Below are 24,629 nucleotides of genomic sequence, written 5' to 3' on the forward strand. Positions count from 1 at the left end.
TGTTTAATTAGCCGCAAAGCATAAGAAAGAGGTTTTTTATGTCGGATTTGGAGACACGCCTTGGTAATGTTCAACTGTTGACGTTTGCCTACGGCTTCCGCTGCCGGAGCTTCCAGCAGGTGGGACAGCTGATTTGAAAGCATAGCACTAAGGAAGCGCATGGCAGTTTATTATTAGCAATTCTTCTCAATTTTGCATTACCGATAAGGTCCATTCGAGAAGCTCTTGCAGCTCTTAAAGTGGTCGAGAAATAAAAAAGCATTCCCTTACACAGAAAATAAAAAACCTTACCTTAGTTTCACAAGTGCTTCTTGCCTGGTTACGCTTCATTTCATCTCATTTCGTCTCATTTGCATTTCAGCCAAACTTCGTGCCCCTTCCTACAAAAAGCCAAATCGTTAAAAACAATCGTGTATTTATGGGACATTTATGGTGCGAATATGTTTCGAATACCTAATTAGAGATCGACTTTGGCCACGCGCTAGACTTGGCCGAGATTTGGGATGTGGGCTGAAGAAAAACAATGCAGGATCATTGTGCCTGGTGTGGTTAAATGAAAAAGAAAAAGTAAAGTAAAGTAAAAAGCATTTGAATTTAAAACCAATCAACAAGCCAAAACAAATCCCTTTACTCTTGGAGGCCCACAAATTGAGTCATATTCTGCGATGTGGCTGCCAAAGTCTGTTTGCGAAAAGTTTCGCCTTCGGTTAGTTCTCGTGGCTTGGCTCACGATTGGTCCCCGTAAACTTTGACCGCTGCTAATCATTGCTTATCTCCGGCCCTGATGTGTGTGGTGAGGCATGCCCCTAAAAACTTCAGCCAAGTTGGCTGCCGGGCGACATGGATCGCCTGGCCAAAGTAGACTCTGCAGCTCACATGCTCTATAAGTAAATACTCGCATACATAACACATTGCTGACCCAATTCAAGAGGCGAGAGTGTGCTTGGCTCTGAACCTTTTAAAGAGCTATTACATGTTGCAGCCAAAGATTAAATGGGGTCCCAAAAGCGAGCTGACATCAGCTACAACAGCGAAAGCCGCAGCTAAGCCAAGCTAAAAAATATTGCGTTGTCTTGGGCTGAGTGACAAGACAGAAGTCGGCACAGAAACTCTTTGGAAACTGAAAAGAGCGAGCGTTGAGATTATATGAATTTAAGGGTAAACTAATTTAATATACGGTACTAAAGGGGCATAGTAAACAAAACAATTTAAAAGGCACTTGCACAATCTTTATACTGCCAACAGGCTGTGCATGTCCGAAAGGTTTGTCACCTACATTCCAAGCTCTTTCTTGTTGTTCTATTCATAAAATTCAAAATACTTCTCATTGTTACGTTGGGTTAGGCTCGTTTTGTGATCACTTAATTAACTTGAATTGTGAATCTTTGATACTTCCTACAGATCCAGCAGAGTACCATGCGATAAAAGTCTTCAAGATACATGGGAAGCAGGTTAAGAAATGCTGCCGTCAAATAGTTTAGACCAAATAAAGCTAAACTAATTGGCTTCCTGAACAACCAAAATGGCAAAGACCACATCTGCGGCTAAATAAACAATTTAATTTTAAATAAATAATTAAATAAATGCCCGACTTGGACATCCAATTTACATGGCATGTAAATGTGTTTGTACTGTTCATTTCTGGCAAAGTTCTATAAATAAAATTCATATAAATCAGTCAGTCAAACGGTTTTGGGCAAGTTCAAGTTTTTATGGAGAAGCGCTTTGATATTTCGTATTTATACAGTGCGCTCCATTGCTATAAAATTTGAAACTTAGCTCGACCGTATTGTAGGAAATAGAACAACTAATGAAATGAAGAACACTTGAGCTTTTGCAATGATTTTATTTATCACGTGAAAATTTAAATTAAATTGGTATTGTCTGCTTTATGCCTGCGTGGAAAACTGTATATTGACATAGGCTGACAGTGGATCGATCTGCCTTGTTTGGCAACTGGACCATGTGGCAAAAGTGAATATCAATTCGAGTTTCAGCTCGTTCAAGTATTTCTATATCGCCTGCTCTCGGTCGTCGGATCGCCCCAGCCTGAGACCCACGCGTGTTAATTACAAATTGTTTGCTGTTTTGATGTGGTTCTTGCCATTGGGGTATACTTTGTATTTTTAATTTTTCAATTTTATTCTTCACAGTTTGAGGCCCGTAACTTGTGTCACATTTAGAAGCAACGTATTTGTCATGTCAGCAATTAATCAAGGGAGTTTTATAATTTCAATGAATTTACATGGAATTACTTGGGGCTGATTTAAAGTTTTCGATTTAGATTTTTTTCGTACTATGATTATGGTTAGGTTTATTCGGCCAAATATACCCTTGCAGTTATAAGAAATAATTAATGTAAGTAACACCCTGTTACATTTTTAAGGATTTTAAGCTAGCAATCTTTAGTGACACTAAAAAAGTTTGTTTTTCATACCCTTGCAGAGGGTATAATAATTTCAGTCAGAAGTTTGCAACGTAGTGGACGAGACGCTTCCGACCCCATAAAGTATATATATTCTTGATCAGCATCACTAGACGAGTCGATCAAGCCATGTCCGTCTGTCTGTCTGTTTCTACGAAAACTAGTCTCTCGGTTTTAAAGCTTTCAGGCTAAAACTTTCCCAAAAGTCTTCTTTTTATTATATCTTTAATGTTTTTTAACATATAACCTTCTAAGCTTGGAAATAACATTTTTTAATTAGTTCTGAATTTCGAATTACATTTTATCGAAATCGAACGACTATATCGTATATCTGTCAAAGGAAAGATCGGAAAATTGGAGGGAAAATAAGAAACAAGAAAGGAAGGTAACTTCGGCAAGCCGAAGTTTGTATACCCTTCCAGTTATAAAAAATATTCAATCATTTTATTAAATTGAATTCAAAATTCTTAAAAATAAAATATAGAAATATAAATATAATATATTATAAGATAATATGTCGAAAAGCCCCAATTATCCGATCGTTCCTATGACAGCTATATGATATAGTCGTCCGATTTCAATAAAATTTAATTCGAAATTCAGAACTAATTAAAAAATGTTATTTTCAAGCTTATATGGTTATATGTTAAAAAAGAAAGGAAGTTAACTTCGGCAAGCCGAAGTTTGTATACCCTTGCAGCTATAAAAAATAATCAATAATTTTATTAAATTGAATTCTTAAAAGTATAAAAATTTATATTCCCAATATTATAAGATAATATGTCAAAAAGCCCCAAAGCTATAATTTGTTTCATATTATTTTCCACCAATTCGGATCGTTCTTATAACAGCTATATGATATAGTCGTCTGATTTTGATAAAATTTAATTCGAAATTCAGAACTAATTAAAAAATGTTATTTTCAAGCTCATAAGGTTATATGTTAAAAAAACGAAAGATATAATTTTTATTTCATGTTTTTCTATTAATTTTCCGATTGTTCCTATGGCAGCTATATGATATAGTCGTCCGATTTTGATAAAATTTAATGCGAAACTCAAAGCCAAACAAAAAAATGTTATTTCCAAGGGTAGGAGTTATAAGTTAAAAAACACCAAAGATATAATTTTTCAATTTTATTTTACCACTAATTTTTCGATTGTTCCTATGGAAGCTATACGATATAGTCGTTCGATTTTGATAAAATGTTATTAGAAAGGTATATGTTAAAAAACACGAAAGATATAATTTTTTTTTAATTTTTTCTCCGATAGTTCCTATGGGAGCTATAAGATATAGTTGTCCGTTCCGGCTGGCTCCGACTTATATACTACCTGCAATAGAAAGAAGACTTTTGGGAAAATTTTCAGCCCGATAGCTTTAAAACTGAGAGACTAGTTGGCGTAGAAACGGACGGACAGACGGACGGACAGACGGACATGGCCAGATCGACTCCTCCTGTGACGCTGATCAATAATACATATACTTTATGGGGTCAGAAACGTCTTCTTCACTGCGTTGCAAACTTCTGACTGAAATCATTATACCCTCTGCAAGGGTATAGTAAGTTATAGCTTTGGGGCTTTATGACATATCATATAATATTGGGAATGTAATTTCTTATATTTTTAAGAATTTCGAATTCAATTTAATAAAAAAAATCGGACTACTCTAACATATAGATGTGAAAAAAATGGTCTGAAAAAAATTGAAATATATTTTTTTTTAATATCACTGAAGATAGCAACAATTTTTTAAAATTTCACATGGTGTTACTAAAGTTGATTATTTCTTGGGGTATACAAACTTCGGCTTGCCGAAGTTAACCTCCTTTCTTGTTATTTCTCTGACCGTTTTTCGACAGCTATATATTAGAGTCGTCCGAATTTTATCTTAAAAAACAAAAAATAATATTCCCAATAGCATAAAATAATATTTCAAAAAACACCGAAGCAATAATTTGTTTCATAAGATAAGAGCAGTAAAATATAGTTTTCTGATCCGGCTGGTTCTGACTTATAGACTCTAAGGAGACTGCGAGATTAGATTGCTAGAAAGGGAGGGACAGACGGACAGATGAACAGACTGACATGGCATGGTCGGAAATGTCTCCTGCACTGCGTTGCAAACTTCTGACTGAAAGGGTATAAAAATGACTATTTTTACAGGAAACGGATAATGTCAGATCATTTATTTTATTAGCATATAAAAGTACAACATTTGAACTTTGTTTTCACAAATTTCCATCCAAACAGAACACTAAAACAGCCGTTCGGTTTTGCGGTGACTATTAGTCAAGATGTTGTTTTTCGGATTTAGGTACAGAAATAGTGGGACAATTGTGAGAATGATCGGTACTTTAGATTTCAAAGAACTGCGTTCACCAACTTGAAAAAAGATACTTTTCAGGATTAAGATTTAGTTTTGGACGCAAGAAGACCGGCCGGGACCGCCCATCCTTCAAGTAAACGTAAAATTTAAACATAACAAAAAAGCAAACAAAAAATGAAATGCCTTACCTCCCCCTTAAAAGGTGTTAAGTAAAGATACATTTATTAGTATCAGGTTTTCGAAATTTTTCAGGCTATTTTCATTGAAAAACACTCCGCCATTGTGTCTTTTGCAATGTTTCTTCAGCTCAAGTAAGTACAGCATGCCATAAAGTCTGTCCCAGTCAGTTTCAGCCAGTTACACATTTAGCAAGGCAGTTATTCATTAGGTCGCCGTAAATGGTCAGCAAAAATACATCAGTTGTTAAATGGTTAAATGCGAATTTCTCGTTTTTCCGACCAGCCGAGAAAGCTTTACTGCGCCATGATCTAATCAAAAAGCGATAAAGTACATGTTGAGCTGGATCAGAATGCTATGAAGGAATCTGAGATTTGTTAGATAAAGAAACCTGAAAGCGTGGAAACCTCATTTGAAATGTAGATTGGTAAAATTATTTAATGTAGTAAACTATTTTTACTCTATTTCTCTGCCATTTACTATATCTTTTGAGCCCGCGTTTGGCCTTATTATACAATCCAACTAACATGTTGAAACAGTAAGTTTAAATGTTACCCATGAGCGGCATAGTAGCTAATTAAACGCTGTTAATCGCCGTAAGTGTATCCAAAAAGGCGTTTCTTCCTCTATACATGAACACATTTGGCTCAATTTTCGGGTTGCCCAATGGCATGGTTTGGGTCCTCCAAAGCTGTTACAATTGCGCACTTCATTCGTGCCACGGGTCTCGGAGGCTGATTCACCTACATTAGTTAATTATGCGCCCCATTAAGCCCGATGATTGCGACCCAAAACGAGGGGAGTTGGACGACGGGTCGGGCCAGGTGTTGAGTAATACCCCACTAGACAATTGTCTTTCGAGCGCCTATCTGGCATCTTCATTGCTCGAGCAGCCCACACCCGAGTGACAGTGAGCTATACTGCGAAAGAATTGGTTCTGCTGCTGAATATAGAAGTAAATAATAAAGTACTTACACTCTGCAATCTCGACTTTAAATGGTTTTACCTGCAATGCATCCAACTACAGGGAAATAAACTATGCTTTAGCAAAATTAGGTTTATAATTACTCCCTAACAACTGAGTTATTCTTCTAATTATTTCCAAATATGCTTAGTAAAATCATATCTTATTTAATTTAATTACCAGCAATTTCAATTTTACTCACTAACTTTCAACTTTTAAGGTTTAGTAGTTTAATTTTTCAAAAACTTTTTACTGTACTGAACTATTGTGGTCGCTCGTTGGCGCTGATGGCATCATTTCAGCAGCTTCACCAAATCTGCGAAGCACATGCAATGTCTGCTCTTTTGAAATTTAACATTTTGGCTGGTGGGAAGCTCACTGCTTTATTGACTGACTGAACGACTTACTGACTGCATGACTGACTGACTGGCTGCTCCCTCGAACTCCACGCGATTCCATTCAGCGTTGGAATAAAGTTCGTCGCTTAAGTCTTTCTCCATTTTAATTATTCATTCAGTTCTGTTAATTGTATGCGTGCCACACACTGCACAACGATTCAATTTTCCACGAGTCGCAGACATAATGGCAGCATTCGATACACGAGTTGCGTGGGCGGCGTTTCATAAAAAACTCGAGAATACATTTTTGAAAAGATGGTAATGATTGATTGCGCTTACGTCGGTGAATCTCAGAAACTTATTGGGCTAAATGTCAAACTGCATTGCGTAAGTGTTTCTTGTAGTTGCGTTTATTTCTATTTTGGTGTGCTGCTTAAATTGGGTGCAGCATTCTGTGCTGCCTCAGCACAGGTACGCAAAGGGAATGTAGAAATAAATTAAGAAGATTTAATCTTTTAGTCTGGAGTACTTGTTTAACCACAAAGTATGATAAAGTATATATATATATATATATATCTTATGCAATTCAAATTTAATATATTATTGTATGACCCACAAAAGTACTGAATTTGAATTTGAATTGTTTATTCATTGCTTTATGTTATACGCCTATAACTATATTTTTATAGAGAAAATGTATTTAATATTAATAGAACAGAGTCTACGCTTAATTTCAAAGCCAGTTGATCATAAGCTTATATTTCATTTTACCAATATTTCTTTGGAAGTGGTCATATTAAAATCCACGCGACATGACAGAATTAGCTTAAACCAGGTAAATAAAATAAAAAGTAATAAGATGAGCCATGTAACGCCCACAAAACGTTGGATAACTTCAAGGCAGGTACCCTAAAAGAAGCACTCAACCTTTAAAACTGACATAAGCCTAATGGAAATGACCGCTCTGTGTCCCAAGCATCCATAAAGATCAGAATTTTATTGTCCATAATTTCTGGGCAATCGAAATCACACGACTTGGCACCGATTCGTCTGCGAACGCGAACTCTAGGACCAAGAAAAAATCGATATATACATGGATTCGGAAAACAGCGATGATTGATTGCCATTGGCGGTTCATAACGGGATCGCCTTTGTCCGTAACTGTGAATTGACACCATCTTGGCAGCGGTGTCATCATCCCATCAATCAGACGCCCCAGCTGCCATGACTGAAGCTTCAGATCAGCGTAGCTGCCACCTTCCGCCAAATGCCATACATTTAGAGCCGATTACCAGCCCGATTTTATGACATAATAAAGAACTTGAGTCGATAACTTCTGATACGTTGAACAATCCTTTTTATACCATTTCAGTCATATAGCTTCCATAGAAAAAATCAGAAAATTGGTCGGAAAATATTAAAACATATTTTCCGTGTTTTTTCACATATTACCTTCTAAGCTTGGTAATAACATTTTTAAATTTGTAAGAATTTCGACTTCAATTTAATAAAAATCGGACTACTCTAACATATAGATGTCAAAGAATGGTATAAAAAACAATGAAATATTTTTTTTAAATATCATTAATTTATTGAAGTGAAATAGTCAATAATATGTAGAGATGTTCGCCAAAGCAAGAAAAAGAGAAAAACTATTTAAAGCAAGGATTAACTCTATTGTCGGGCCTCGATACTCAGCTAAAGGGTGCAATAGGGAGATGGTGATAAAAAAAACTTCAAAGCGAGATTGTAAAGAGCCACCTACCCTCGATATCAAAATATTGCAATGGTGCGGCAAATGGATGGGTATTTTATTCTGATAGAGGAGATTTCAGAGGGTTTTATATAAAAGAATTGAACTCAATCGGATAACTACAGCTTGAACTATTGATTTTCAAACAAAGTTATTTTTTTCCAATATTGCAAATTTGTATGGAAAAGATTAAAATATGGCTTAAATGCGTATTTCTAAACATTTCCAAACAATCATACAAAATAAAAGAAAAATTTTTTTTGGAAAATTCTTTTTGCATTTACTATTATTTTTTTTTAAGAAACTTTTTGCATCAAAAAATGTATGCTTTCAAGACGAGGGAAAAAAGGTTGAATGGGTTAAGAAAAGTAATGCATCATTCAAACGGCATTTAAAATACCTTTTCATTAATGCCAAAAGTTAAAAGAAGCAAGTTCTACTCGTAGTATTTTTCGCATTTATTTTGTGTATTTTGACCACTCTGTATTATTTTGTTTTTTTTGGGAATGGCATCAATAAACCAGTAGAACAATTCATAGCTTTTTAAGTACTGTTACGTACATTTTATGTTACCACATCCACATGTGTGAAATATAAGTATCACTAATATATTTTATTTTAATAATGTTGTTATAATAATTTTTAAAATCTATATGTAACCTTAATTCATTTAAATTTTTTTATTTGCTAAAACTCGTCGATATTCTTGCACCGCGGGAATTATTTATTTCTTGTTTATTTTCTGTAGTTGTTTTCATTGATTTTTTTTGTTTAGTCCCTCACGACTACACAAACACCTTCAAACGCAGAGTTGGGGGTGTGGGAAGCAGGGATCTATTTATTTGAATGATTTGACAGTTCTTTAAGACGATTAAATTAACTGGTAAAGTCGTATACATTTAAATTCCTCAAAGGAACACTATTAACGTGCACAGCTTGTACGCAAAACATTAATATTCTGTTTTGCGTACAAGCTGTGCACGTTAAGTTGAACATCATAATGTCTTTATAACAGGTCAGGAAATATTTAACTAGGTAACATAGAAGCGCAGATTTTACAAATTGGATATTTTCTTGCTCGGTCATAATCATTTTTAATATTTATTTATACCCTTTACTCGTAGAGCAAAAGAGTAAGTAAGTTCATAACAAATTATGTAAGAAGTAGACCCTATAGATTTTATATATTACAGTGGTTGGTCCACACTCTTGGACGGCATCCAAATTCCTGATTTTACTCACTCTCAGCTGACATAACATGCCGATGGAAAAATGTGTGACCGATTACTACCGATTCTTTTCTTCCAATCGCAGGTAGAACCCTGGCTTATTTTAAAGAAAAACAAGAACGGAAAGTAACTCCGGCAAGCCGAAGTTTGTATACCTATGAAGTTATAAGAAATAATCAACTTTAGTAACACCATGTGGAATTTTTAAGGATTGTTGCTAACTTCATTGATATTTAAAAAAAATTATTTTATTCTTTTGTTAGACCATAACATAGACGGACAGACGGATATGGCTAGATCGACTCGTCTAGTGACGCTGATCAAGAATATATATACTTTATGGGGTCGGAAACGTTTCCTTCACTGAGTTGCACACTTCTTACTAAAATCATTTTACCGTCTGCAAGGGTATAAAAATTAGTGTTAAAAGACCTAAATTTAAAAAAAATTAAAAATGCTTAAAGAGAAATGGAGATACATAAGCATCAAAGCGTTATAGCGCCACCTACCCGCTACTTCAATGAATGGTAATGTGGCGGCGGACAGATTTAAGCGTTTTGGTCATTTGCATGGCAAACATTATTTTAAATCATCGATAGGTATTGATAAGACTAATACATTTCAGAAAAAGAAATGTTCTAGCATGAAAACTGTGGCCGTCACAGTTTTGGGCTGATTGTGGGCGTTAGAGTGAATGTGGCAACCTGCTGAAAAAAGCTGCGCAGGAAGCCTTGGAATCTGCATGCAAAGTCTGACTCCTCTACCTTTTTTAGTTTCCGAGATCTCAGCGACTCGGCTTGTGATTCTGATCTAGAATATATATACTTTATAGGGCCCGAAACGCTTACTTCCACCTGTTACATACTTCCGATTTTTTCCAGCTCTAAGATCCGCAACAGATTTCTTAGACCAAGGGTTTTTCCAATAGATTAGGGGTTTTTTTAACGTGCCTTGGTGAATTTTAGGGGGAGACATTTTTAGGGGAAAGCTTAGGATTTTTTTTTTAAATTTTATTACCCAAATGTTTTGAGAAAACACTAAAACATGTGATTTCCCATAAAATTGCAAGATTGCCACGCAGAAAAATCACCCAAATAGGGAAAGAAAATAATTGCAAATGTATCAAAAGTGGCTATGTCCCTTTTGTGATCGAGATTTTCAAATGCATCTTTTGAAGGAGCATTTTCAGTTTCAAACATTGTTAAGAATAAATTGCGAAACAGAATAGCAATAGCATAGAACTCATGCATTTTCTCTCTTTCAGGTGATTTAAGGATCTGGACCTCGGCCGTTTAGCTATCGTGAGCCTAAATCTTTCTTCTCTCTCAATTACAACAAGAATTGTTAGATCATTTAATGAACCAAAAACAACTCCGTCTTAAGCAAACGAAAAGATAAAAAATAGTGTGCTAAAAATAAATGTTTGAAAATTATATAGTTGGTGTTTTTAACGTTCAACGCTTGGAAATAACATTTTATAAATAGTTTTGAAAAATGATATGAAAAAATCTGAGGGCTATATCATATAGCTATAGGAACGATCGGAAAATTGGTGGGAAAATAATATGAAACAAATTATAGCTTCTGAGTTTTTTGGCATATAATATTGGGAAAATCATATTTTATATTTTTAGGACTTTCGAATTAGTTTTAATAAAAATCTGACATATAGCTGTCAAAGAAACGGTCAGAGAAATAATGAAATAGTTTTTTTTTTAATATCACTGAAGCTAGCAACAATCCTTAAAAATTTCAAATGGTGTTACTTATGTTGATAATTTCTTATAACTGCAAGAGTAACTTCTTAACTTCTTTTCAGACAGAAAGGGGAAAAGGCAACGGGTAAAGGAGATATCCCTAAGAGGAAATGCAACATGCATGGTGTGCTAGATACAGTTACAGTTTTAGGCAGAAAAAAACCCAAAAAAGCTTTATGCGCTCGGACATGTCCGGGCGAGCGGACTGCGGAACTGAAGGGTGCATTTCAACATTAAAATGTAATTTTTGCAACGTCCAAAGTGCGCTTTACATATTTTAAGAGTGTATAACTTTTATGTTTTAATTTTTATTAGAAACGGGTATAAGAGTAAGACTTTGATTACATACTGGTTCTTTTCTTACTTTTTAGATGAATTTCAAAAGTAATACTTTGAGTTGCCTCTATTACACATATTGGCGAATTTAGGTGTGTTGTCTTAAAGCGAGAATCCAATAATGTTGATTTAACGAGAGTTTTAATCTTGTAAATTTTTATTAATACATCCTATGTCTTTAGTCCTTCGACCCAATCAACTTTTAAAGTTTGTAATTTGTTTGACAGAATTGAAATTAGCGGTATTACCAAACTGACAGTCACTTAATTTTACCCACTTTTCTTCTCTGTTACTTTTTATAACGGTTTGAGTAAAACCTCGACATATATGTATTTAGATCATGAGTTGGGAGCCTTTCAGGAAGATTCTTAACTATAATTGATCAATCTATTAGTATTCCACTTTCTGTGCTAGACTTTAAAATGGGTTAAGGCCCGGTACTCCTTCAAGTTTTTTCCATGCGTCCTTAGCTGCAGGACTATGCTTACGCGCGTTCACAAAACACAAATCGAAAATAAAAAACAATTTTACAGATGTTAATAAACTAACCTGGTTCATTCTGATTGCTTGCAAACAGACTGCTTACAGACGTTTTTCGCAAATGAAATGTGCTGATACTGTTAAGAATTTGCTCAATGATTAGAACTCAGTGCATTTTTCTTCCAATAAATATGTAACCTAAAATCAAGAAGAAAGGAAGTTACCTTCGGCAAGCCGAAGTTTGTATACCCTTGCAGTTATAGGAAATAATCAACTTTAGTAACACCCTGTGAAATTTGTAAGGATTGTTGCTGACTTCAGTGATATTAAATAAAAAAATTATTTCATTCTTTTTTTCAGACCAATTTTTTTTTACATCTTTATGTTAGAGTAATCCGATTTTTATTAAATTGAATTTGAATTTCTTAAAAATATAAAAAATTATATAATAAGATGATATGGCAAAAAGCCCCAAAGCTATAACTTGTTTCATATATTCATATTTTCCCACCAATTTTCTGATCGTTCCAATTAACTTTCCAATCTTAGAAGGTTATATGTTTAAAAACACCAAAGATATAATTTTTTCATATTATTTTTTCACTAATTTTCCAATTGTCCGATTTTGATAAAATTATTTTCGAGATGCAAACCTAATTAAAAAATGTTATTTCCAAGCGTAGGAGGTTATATGTTAAAAACCACAAAAGATGTAATTTTTTTTAAATTTATATGTTAAAAACACCAAATATGTAATTTTTTTTAATTTTTTCCCGATAGTTCCTATGGGAGCTATAAGACACAATTGTCCGATCCGGCTGGTTCCGACTTATATACTACCTGCAATAGATAGAAAGTTTTAGCCCGATAGCTTTAAAACTGAGAGACTAGCTTGCGTAGAAACGGACGGACAGACGAACATGGCCAGATTGACTCGTCTTGTGACGCTGATCAAGCAGATATATACCTTATGGGGCCGGAATCGTTTCCTTCACTGCGTTCCAAACTTCTGACTGAAATCATTACCCTCTGCAAGGGTATAAAAATGGGGGCTTAAAACCAGGATACTGCCTTAGGCTTCCATAGATTATAGATTGTTGTTCTCGGAATCTTTCAGCTGTTATCGACAATCATCGGTGCATCCGTTTTGGGTCGAAAACCAAGCGAGCAAGTAAAGCACTTATAGAATTCCAAAAGAATGGAATTGACAATTAGTGAGAGAAAAAGAAAAAAGAAAAGAAAGATGTAGATTATAAAATCGAATGTATCGATCATCGAGTCCGCGGCACCTTTTAAGTACAAAATTATTACTTTAAAAAATAATATGACAAGTTTATTACCCTCAATTGTTTCAACAAAAGATTTAAGATATTTAAGATGCTTCATTCCCTTTCTATGAATTTCATTTATTTCATCCGATTTGCACGCATAGTTTCGATGGAACTTTCGGTGATCACGAAATTTTATTGTCCTTCAACCACTTTGAAAACGTTGAAACCACTCGTGCATTCTGCTAAGGGATAGGCAATCATCGCGTTAAATTTGTTTCATTAATCGTAATGTTTCGATAAACGAGTTACCAATTTTTAAACAACATTTTATGTTGGCTCTTTTTTGAAAGCTCATTTTCGAACCGATAACTCATACATATAGACAATTAGAACAATCGTTTAAGATAGCAGATTCTAAAGCACCAGCCAACTAATAGATGAAGAAACTATATTTAATTTTGATTTTTAAACAATGCAAGGCACTTATTGCTTTCTTTGCATTTACATTTAAGGCTTAGAAATCAACCCATGAAAAAGAAGTCCAAAACCAGCCTCAAAAAAAAAATCTAAAAGCTGTTCGGCATCAACGCCGAAAGGCTGATACAATTTTATTCGTTGTTATACCCGTTACTCGTAGAGTAAAAGGGTAGACTAAATTCGTCGTAAAGTATGTAACAGGTAGAGGGAAGCGTTTCCGACCCCATAAAGTATATATATTCTTGATCAGGATCACTAGCCGAGTCGATGTCCGTCTGTCTGTCTGTCCTTATCAACGCTGAGATCTCGGAAACTATAAGAACAGTAAAACTTCGCATGCAGATTCATGGGCTTCCTGCGCAGCGCAGGATTGTTTAAGCTGAGTAACGGGTATCTGATGGTCAAAGCACTCGAATATAGCGTTCTTTCTTGTTTTTTCTTGGTATTCAAGCCAGAGAGACCGCAAATTTATACGAAAATATTACAACATGTATCAACACAGGACCCTCAAGAAATAATGGTCTGAAAATAGTATATTTTTTTTGGTCTAGTTCCTGTTAGGTGGAGTGCTAAATCTAACTCCTAACACTTTAAGCGCCTTTACCAAGTGGCTTCCATTGTCGGTTTTAGTAAAAACGATTTTATTATTATATAAAAACCAGTCATCGTTGAGTCGTTTCGTGAATTCCAGACTATAATAAGAGTACGGCTTCCAGGCATAAGCTTACACGCAAATGCAATAGAGGGGCATGGCCAATTTGGCTTGTTTAGCCAAAAATTTTTGTTAAATGTAAGCCTAGTACTCAGATTGGATGAGTTTCACTAGTCGAAAATTCGCATTCTTTAATGTGTGACTGAAGTGTCATGTAGTCTGGCCTCACTGTAAAGCCGCGAAAAATGTTAGCAATTAAAGAAAGACAAATCTTTTAGAGCAAAAAAGATAAAAATAAATGGAATACCCAAAGTAATTTTGTTTATTAAGTAGTTTAAGCATCTTTCTAGTGTCGTGGATGCTTCGCCATCTTCTCCGTGATATCTTCCGTGCACTTCCGATTTCCATTATGCTAACATGGACCTTGGGGAAGTTGTATCGGTAATACTGCAGGCAGGCTCCCACCATCCTGACAATGGCTGGTAAAGGCTCTCCTAGCTGTCTCTTAGCGGGCGGTCCTATTTCCTCCATACTAAAGAACCCAGCCTGTCCTTCTGCTCCGCAGTTTCCCCAATGGAGAATACCGCCGAGGTCGTATTTGGGTGAACGTGCCCGGCAGGGTGATCATGTAGAAAGCGAAGTCACACATGCTCCTTTTAATTGGCTTCTCGATTGGATTATCTCCAGGACTGCCACTATTCTGCAGATTCGGCCTGTTCGGCGACAACTTGGCGTCATTTTTAATCTGTATTCACCCCCTGCGGCCTTCTTTCGCGTGATTTGCCTTTTTCCTTCCACGAACACTACCAAAGATTATATTTTACCCACAGTTCATGCACTTAAACTGACCCTCTTTTAGTGCCAGGCATTTATCCTTGTCCTTGGTGACATACAAGAGTTTTTCGATTGGCTAAATGATTAAAATTTGAATCACCTTAAAGACCCCATTCTTCAGATCTGAGGTTTCATTATAACCTTTATTGTTCTTAGATGGTTCTAATTCAACAAAAACGTGTGGCCTTTTGGCCAGCATCAGCTGAAAAGAATTCAGGCAAACTTTTAGGACCTTTGTCTATTAGAAAGGGGTGAAAGTAAGTTCACATTTGCGACAGAAGCCTGAGCATGTGATCATGTGACTCGTTATCCTTAGAGTCTGCTGTCTAATCTTTACAAGCATCAGCCCTAGAGGAATCTCGAACATAATAAACACCCTTCCGCATTGGAGCTCTGGAATCCGACATTGGAACAGTCGTACGGAAACTTAAAGAATGCAGAAAAGAAACAGTGGAACCGCAGGCCTGCCAATAGCGGGGGAAATGTTGGCAAAAGCTACTCAAAGAAGGACTCGTAAGTTTTGACAGCGAATTTTGTAAACTTTCTAACCAAACTCTAATTGTCTTTATCCGCCTTGTTTAGCCCTTGTAATTTTCACCCACACTTTCTAAGTTGACACTTAAAGATTCAGCTTGTGTGAAGTAATGAATTCCCTTATGTTGTCATAATAAAAAGTTATTAATTTACTTTGCATTAGCATTACTTTCAAAAGTAATTTATTATTCAGCATTTCATTTTTTAAAATGATTTAATAAGAAAAAATTTTGCTGATAGACACAACCCTGCTTTATCACTGTGGACGGCGGTTCATGACGTGACGAAGAGCACCAGGAGAGTGTGCGAAGGCGGCTACTATATATACAGGAAAAAATGAAAATTTACAGTAATCGTCCTTACACCTGTTAGTTGTGAACTACTAAAGTTACGGACTTGTGCTGTAAGTCGTGAGAAAAGTATTTTGAAATACTACCTACGTCTTTTAAACACGAGCAAAACTTATGGCAAAAATTGTTTTAATTTCTATTTTTTATGTTTTTTTTACTATTGCCCAAAAACGGCTCTAACGATTTTAAATAAAATGTTTCAGCTGTATAGTTCTTGAGATTCCTTTTCTTTTGACGCAAAACAAAAGGAAAAGTCAAGTTTGAAAGTTATTAATAAACAAAAAAATGTATATTATACTTTCGTCAAAAAGTTGATATCAAAACTTTGGTTTGCTGCAGGTGCGATCGACACTAGATATTTACCTCGTTAAGAAGTGTTCTTGTTCAATGGTACCAAAACCAGGAGAGTGTAAAGGCCACTACAATACAACATATAAAAAAACCTTTTACGAGGTAACACACACTTCATAATTTCATTTTAAATTTATAATAATTAAAATTCACAAAAAATATCAGCTGCATGGATTTAATTGAATCGGGGCCCAAGAAGGGACGCCCTCTACCGGTTTATTGTTATTAAAAAAATCGCGCTGGCAGACTGTCTACTCGTCAAATTCCACGGACTCGAACCATTGTAAATTGCCCCCTAGCGCGAGAGTGAAAGACGGAAATTTTGTTTATGAATTTTTAACTGGCAACAGCGCCACCTAGCCTCTGAAAGCCAAACGAAATAATGTAGAGTTTCTTTAGTTGATTTTACACAGGGTCGAATTCCATGTAGGAGGCAGATTTGAACTCGATCGAGGAATGGCGAATTCAAGAAAGGAGAGGTGAATTCAAAAGATGCGGTGGTCTGGCAGCCTTGGCGAGGCATCGTGGAAAACGAGTGTTGCGACCCGCGGAACGCGTAGAAGCGAAGAACTTGGCGGAAACCCTTTTTTCGTACGATGGGCTTGGCGGGCCCGTTTTCTGGTAACTTTAGATAGATTTTGCCGTATGAACGCTGAGATCTCGGAAACTATATTCATTCAGATTCCTGGGCGCAGCGCAAGTTTGTTTCAGCGGGTTGTCACGCCCACTTCAACGCCCCCAAACGGCTAAATCTACTCAAATAGCCGGTAGGTGGCGCTTTACAATATTCCTCCATTTTCATTTTGCTCAAGCTGAGTGAAGGGATCTGATAGTCCAGGCACTTGACTAAAGCGTTCTTTTTTTTGTTTTTATATTTTATTCCATAAATATTGCAAGCAAATACCAATTTTATTTAAAGTGCCATGTTAAAATCAAGTACAGTCTTAATTTAAGAACGATTTTATGGTTAAGCACGTTATCCATTTAAAGTTTCCAGTTCTTGTTTCTTGTTTTTACCGACTGCAACTTTATTATGCGGATGGGCATGGAAAATACAGGGCCTGAGTACAAAATATTTTTTTAAAGAACGAACTTCCACTAGCGAAAGTACTAGCTATAGGAACGATTAAATAATAAAGTAAGGTCGATTTAGGACTGATTTAAGGATGCCTAAATCAATTTACAAATTATATAAAATTACTAATATATAATATCTAATATATCTAAATAACAATAATAGTTTAGTTAAATATGCGCATTATGTACAGGGCACTTTCAAATAAACAGTTGCGAATTAAAGGAGTTTAAAGATATTGAAATTCCAAAATGTGAGACCGTTTTGGTCTGTTAAATGGTCATGGTCATGATCATCATGGTAAGTATGAAATCGGTTATCAAGGATCTTTCTACTTGTTTTTAGCACGCAGTTTTTCCCTTAGTGAAGATATACCATTTTAAAGCTAAAATATCTTAGTACGGAATCGGTGAACTGAAGCATTAAACGCTGCCATGGCGAATTCATGTTTTCCCGAAAATGGTTCTGTGGCTGATGTGACTCGATTGGGATATCGACTGGGAAATTGACACAAAAATTGAACTGAAAAACCTCTGAGCGAGCTAAAAATCTAACGACGATCGCACTCACAGCAATCAAAAGTTTTGATATTAACATTTAAGACGATCTACTAAATAAATACCTTTTCTTAATTTGTTTACATTCTGTTCACTTTATGAAAATTGTACAGCTAATCGCAAGCACATAAAATAGCAGCATGCCGAATGTAAAAAAAATAATTTTTTAATAGATACAATAAAACACTTGATTTTTACCTCTTTTAGAGGTGTTTTCGTTTGATATCAGAAGTTTTTGTGTGTTTAAAAACAATCATATAATTCATCAACTTTGATAAAATAAATAGTATTCAAGTTTCTTTTGTGGAACATTCACCCCAAACCGTATGGATTCGCAAAAAAAGTTTAAAGCTCAGGCAGTGTTATATGTTCTTTGAACAAGACTTTTACAACTGTGTGTTGCATCTAAGACGTGAGAAAATGTCAATGGGTATACACTTTAAGGCTTAGCCCGAATAAGTTAAAGCCGCTTTTAAGATATAAGAAAAACACATTTTAAAAATATCGAAACAAAAAACACTTTTGCCCATAATCAATAAACGATAGTATTTTGACAAACCATTTTAGGAAATCGAACAAAGTGTTTTAAAATATTTATATTTATACATATAGCACAAGACTTTAGTTTTAGTAGTTCACAAGTTACGGGTGTACAACATTTTGCTATATCTAGCTGTTTTTTTGCCAAACTAGTTTCTTTTCAAAAGTGGTAGAACTAATGTTTCTTATATTGAGCTGTTACCATCATTTTAAATTTCCAGGACCGTCAAATGGAATTTGGATTTGCATAAAGAAAGGTCAATGCTCAGGCAGTGTAGAATGCTAAACTGCTAAATGTTGATTAGTAACTTTGAAAAAAGTTGAGCCGTTTTCGAGAAATCAGAAAAAGGGTTAAAAGAAATCTCAATTAAAAAAAACATTAGCACATAATTGTTGAAAGGTGGTATTTTGACAAATCGTGTCTAACAGGCGTACACGAAATACCTTTCTGACAACGTAAACTAGCTAGTTTTTCAAAAAAGTGGTAGAACTAATGTGCCTTATACTGAGTTGCTTAACATTATCTAAAATTTTCAGGAATCTAAAATAACAAAATAAAATTTTCAATTTGAGAGTACCCCGAAAATCTTGTTTTGCGTATTTCTTTAAACGGAGCTTCCGATTTTGATACTGTTGGTGTCATTCGGTGTGTATTTTAATTGAGAATAAAACTAGGTTGATAGCGGGATTAATTATTCCCACCGGCCCTAACATATCAAATTTTCCAGGTTTTAACTTTTACACTTTCAGCACTTTCTCCCACACCAATTGATTTTTTTAAAGTCTTGGTATGCAATTCTTTTAGTTTTATGCAATACAGACGATTACTGTAAATTTTCATTTCTTCGTCTATATATAGTAGTCGCCTTCACACACTTTTCTAGTGCGCTTCGTCACTACATGGACTGTCGTCCTCAGTGATATTTTCCATGGTAAATGTGTGCATATAAAATCCCTTTAAAAAAGAAGAAAGCTATATATAACGCATGCATTTATTTGTTAGCATATGGTCATAACTTCTTGATAAATGGTCCGATTTAATCAAGTATTGATATTATCAAGGTATTGATAAACAAAACCATATCATCATTACTACTTTATATTATTATTAATAATTTTTGTAAGGAAAAAATTAATTTTTCTCACAGGAGTATATATCCTTGGGAGATAACATAATATTTGGAGAACTTACCGAGGCTTGACCTAGATTTAGCTTAAGCTTCTGAGATATTTGCCTATTGTTGTTAAACATTTACTATTTTGTACTATCATTATACCCTTGTAGAGGGTATAACAATTTCAGTCAAAAGTTTGCAACGCAGTGAAGGAGACGTTTTCGACCCCATAAAGTATATATATTCTTGATCAGAATCACTAGGCGAGTCGATCTAGTCATGTCCGTCTGGCCGTCTTTCCGTCTGTCCGTCCGTCCGTTTCTACGCAAACTAGTGCCTCAGTTTTAAGGCTATCGGGCTGAAACTTTCCCACAAGTCTTCTTTCTATTGCAGGTAATATAAAAGTCGGAACCAGCCGGATCGGACAACTATATCTTATATATATGTTTTTTAACATAAAACCTTCTCAGCTTGGAAATAAGATTTTTTAATTAGTACTGAATTTCGAATTAAATTTTATCGAAATCGGACGATTATATTGTGAATTGGTGGGAAAATAATATACTGCAAGGGTTTACAAACTTTGGCTTTCCGAAGTTAAATTCCTTTTTTGTTTCTTGACCGCATTTTTATCTTAAGACCTGTAGACCTGCGTTTAACTAGTTATTTCTTGACCGAAAAGGCGCTCAACAATGTAATAAAACAAACTTTGAAGTTAATTAAACGATAAATTAAAATGCAGGGCTATAATATCTACAGATTATATGGTGTAGTTTGACGCAATATCTGTACCTTTTGGCTGACTCCAACCGGTTATACAGTATATCGCATTAACAGCCGGACGCCCCCAACGAGGGGCCAGTCCGCCTCAGGTGTCAATGTACGTGTCGGGCAATTCTAATTAATTAATAAATTAAGAATGACAAATGAAATGATCAAATGCCTTAATTAATCATTTTTAACGCACCAGCGACAGCTTCGAACGTGCGTCGGACAGGTGACTCCGACCATAATGGTCAGGAAAGGTGCCAACGAAACTTGCGTTTTCTTTGGTGGGCTGCCACGATAAAAAACTCGTTTAGTGTTTAATTAGAAAAGCAGACAGAATATTAAAAGAATCTCGTTGCGTGGGTGCCCAAAAAATGAAAATATTAAAATATACCTTATCGCTTATTTTGTCCATGCGTCGGTTGTTTTTAGCCTCCGTAAATATGTATCAAGTGTACAAGCTAACAATCTGATAAACGGTATCGTTTGACGTCCATTTCAATTCGACCAACATTAAACTGCGTTCAGGGCATTTTTGTATTGATTTTTCCCTCGGCTGCCATCACAAACAGTTTGGTATCCATTAATTGGGCGACAACAGAGCTGTTCAGGCCCGGGAAACGTCAGGCGTGGAATGCCGAGTAAATTCGGCGGCTAATCAGAGACTGAGGGCCACAAAGAGCCATAAGAGCGGAGGCCAGTCGTATGATCGATTGCAGTCACCCCAGCGCGAGGTGACAGTCACCGGCCGAGTCACAGTTGACACGCAAACGACAGTAGACAGCCGTCTGGGCGAGGCACTGACTCCATATCCACGCCGATTCCCCTTTCGAATGGGAGCAATTACAAAGCGACCCCGAACTATTTGACACTCTGGGCCGCTGAATGTTGATTAATTGGATCGAGTTGGATTGGCCAAGATGGCGGGGCCTCTTCCCCTCGGAGATTAGCGCATCTCGAGAGGATGGGGTCCCAAGACATACATATGTATGTAGGTGTACGAGCAAACACAAATATCAGGCGTCGGCACAGGCATTTGATCCACGATGACTCGGTTGTATTACGGAAATATGCTGACTCTTCGGCTTCGGATTCGTATCGTATCGATCGCCAAACACTTTTTGGAGTAATTTCAATCTCATAATTCGTTGCGCTAATCTCGTCTTTCTCATGATCGCGGAGAGCCCGCAGCTGAGTCAGTGCATCCCAGCTCCATTTCCACCGTCGTCCCCATTTACTATCCACTCCGATAGTAGATGCCAGGTCCCAGATCCATTTCCAGCCACTTCGATTTGTGCCCCATCATGCAAATGGATCCGCGCCTCTGATTGATACGTAAACACGCGCAAAACTCCTCGATCGGCTCTGTATCTATTGGGTTCCATCGGCGGCACCTCTAATAGAATTGTAAGGCCCACTGAAATCAGAAGACTTTCGTTTTCCCCGGCATACTTTTGTTGCGGGCTGTCTCTTCCGTCGGCTGCCCTTCGACTGTCTAAGCCCTTCCGCTACCTTTATCAATAAGCCAAGCCAGTCCAGATAGGCTTTGGGCTCGGCGAAGGACTCAGCGACCCTGCTTCCTCGGCATGTCAGCTATTTTGCATAAATGACAGTCGCACTCATGCCTATAGGAAGGGCACACACTCAGACTCTGAACAAACAATCAAACGCTCTGTGGTGCCAGGAATGGGCGTTTCAAGGAGTTTCCCGCCCCAACTCCTGTGCACGCTGGGTCCGACCAAAGTACTTGTTCTGAGAGAAACGCATTAATAAAATTGTTGTCTTAAAATGTCCTGGCTTGGTGAGGTTTGAATAGTATTGGATGGTTCGTTCTTCTATGAACGCTGTTTATACCAAAAGTGAATCCCACAGTGCTGTTTCAGCTCGGCCGAGGGTCCTTTTTGCGGGTGGTGGGCGTGGGCTGGGAGGGACGTGGCTCCACTTGTGGTTGATGTTGCCGTCGCTGTGGTTCCGGTTGCGTATTTGGCGCTTCCTTCTTTTGCATACATGAATACGTAATTGAATTTTGCGGCGCGTTGTCAATTTCGTTTTTCCCGCCAGCATTTGAACTGTTTCCCAGCCACTCCCTGCCCGATTTCCACCCACAGCTGCCTTTCCCTTGACTTTGTTGCACACTTTCAGCGCATCCACTTAATTTGAAGACTTTGCCTTTCCGCTAAGAGCAGTCTCTGCATCGACTTGTTGCTTAAGGCACGAAGTGAATTAAATTGGGCTTACTTGCAGCTTATTAAGAAAGCAAATGTGCAATTTAATCTATTGTTTTAAGTGCATTTATCATTTTTAGTCTGATTTGTTCCTTTATAAATCCTATCCCCAACACCCTTTTACACCATGTGTTGGGACCTGGCTTTGGGGTCATGAACTGTATCGTGAAACAATCCTACTTGTTGACTTTAGGAAGTGCTTCCTTGCCACTGGAATAGTTGAGACTACTGCTTAGACTCTAATCAATTTACTAATGCTGGGGCTTCCCCTAGGGCCCGTGAAGGATTTTTGATTACAGCCGGATCTCGCCCGTCACCTGACTTAATTGCAATTGGCAATGGCAGCGACTTTGGGCTGGTCGAGAAGTTGGAACGGAGCTTTCAGCGCAGAACCCTAATGCAGTCGGCATAATAATTATCTGCAGCATCAGACGAAAAAGAGAAACGGCCAGAAGTCTGTGACATGAAATTGAAATTAAATATGAGTACTTCACGTGTGTGTATTCTTCCTATGGCGCAGACGCGTAACGACGTGCCTGGTATGTTTAATTATTTAGGATGATATTCACAATTGGAATGAGTGAGAAAGATGAGTAGGAATACCGACCTTATATGCGCTGCGATGACCGTTTAATAAAATCCGAAATTAGCGGCGCACAAATGTGAGAGATCCCGATCTGGGAGACCTTCGTTCTCCGTGCGACTCAGACATTCCGACGTCTATGCGGACTTATCTCCAGCACTTATCTTCGGGAACTCGCAGACTGGATGCTGTGGACTCCGAACATGGCGAGCGCTGGAGAATTGTGAAGACTCCATTTAATTGCGGGACCCAGAGGCAGCACTTTGGGTGATTGCATCGGTGCACTGACAGTTGATTATGCGTGCAATTAGAGCGCATCATCACTCACCATTTTTTAACACTTTCCGACCCCTCCCCACACTTGCCCACAACCGCTGGCCTAATGTCTGTCCATCAATCAGAGTGGCGGCTTGGTAGAACTTCATACTCTTCCCGACATATATCTCTGCTTCGACTAAATCAGTGCCATATAGGTGCACTCAGGGCTGGAGTCATTATTTCCACATTTACCTTGCTCATTTATCAGTATTTTCTCTCCCTCTGCACTTTGCGCCCACAACTTCCCGACAAAATCTGGGCAAAAGTAGGGGAAATTTTCAAAATTCGGGCTGTTACTTTTGGCTTTGTAATTTAGACATTAATATAAATGTCTCTCTCATTTGGCTGTTTTCTTTTTGGGCCTTCCTCCTTTGGGATGACCTGATGCTATTTTAATGAAAGTAATTATCGCGCAGCCTTTGAAAAGGAGAGGAGGAGTAGGAGTGGAGAACATATTACACTTTTTAGAAGAAGCAAGTACCATTTATTTCCAAAATCCCTGGAAAATCCCCTTAAACCAGCCCACAACTGTTCGAAATAACTAGTTCTGCCAAATTGAATGTGACACTAAAATCAAGTGATATATCGATGAGCGGCTTTGAGGTAATTTAGTGGCATTAGCCCGGGAGTATCAGCCGTCGGCCTTATCCGCTCAAATTGCCGCAGAGGGCTTAGCTCCGTTTTTTACCACTTGCCACCCTCGTTTCGATGGGCCGTAAAAAGTGACAAGTGCAAGGTGAAAAGGGGTGCATAAATTTAGCCAAATGTATCGCAATTGTTTCTGCCCGTTTCTGGGTGTTTGGCCACCCTCGGAGCTGCTCGAAGAGGGTGAAAATCGGACGAGTGACTGAACGTGGGTGCTTCGCTGCCGCGTAGCATGTGTTTATGGGTTTGACTTTTCATTTGATTTAATTTGCCATGCCAGGACCCTTTCCATTCCCCAGCACCCGAGGGAGGAACTGTGGCCCCAGATTAACTTTTAGCTTTCGGCACGTTCATCAGAAACAATAAAATCAAATAAAAATCCGCAACGCCCACTTAGTTATGGTTGTTGTCACTTCATTAGGAATGAGCTGTGAATATTTTATATGTGGTTGCGGGGAAAAGCCGATTGGGGAAACAATGAAAATCGGTCAGTACTTGAAATATATGCTATATATACTATAAATAATAAAGGGTGAATAAAGTT

At 37.1% G+C, this 24,629-nt stretch overlaps 1 long non-coding RNA gene across 2 annotated transcripts; it reads right to left on the bottom strand.

Moving 5' to 3' along the window:
* Window positions 1–23,979, bottom strand: LOC127010733 (uncharacterized). Of its 2 annotated transcripts, XR_007763515.1 has the most exons (5): window positions 23,922–23,979; window positions 23,451–23,857; window positions 23,147–23,383; window positions 292–380; window positions 1–233 (listed from the first exon to the last, which is right to left on the bottom strand). It is a non-coding gene; the product is annotated as an uncharacterized LOC127010733 (long non-coding RNA). The 2 variants fall into 2 exon arrangements; XR_007763516.1 differs by lacking the exons at window positions 1–233; window positions 292–380 and adding an exon at window positions 5,176–5,244.
* Window positions 23,980–24,629: the final 650 nt, after the last annotated feature.

Source organism: Drosophila biarmipes, chromosome 2L, assembly GCF_025231255.1.
Source record: "Drosophila biarmipes strain raj3 chromosome 2L, RU_DBia_V1.1, whole genome shotgun sequence".
Lineage (NCBI taxonomy): Eukaryota > Metazoa > Arthropoda > Insecta > Diptera > Drosophilidae > Drosophila > Drosophila biarmipes.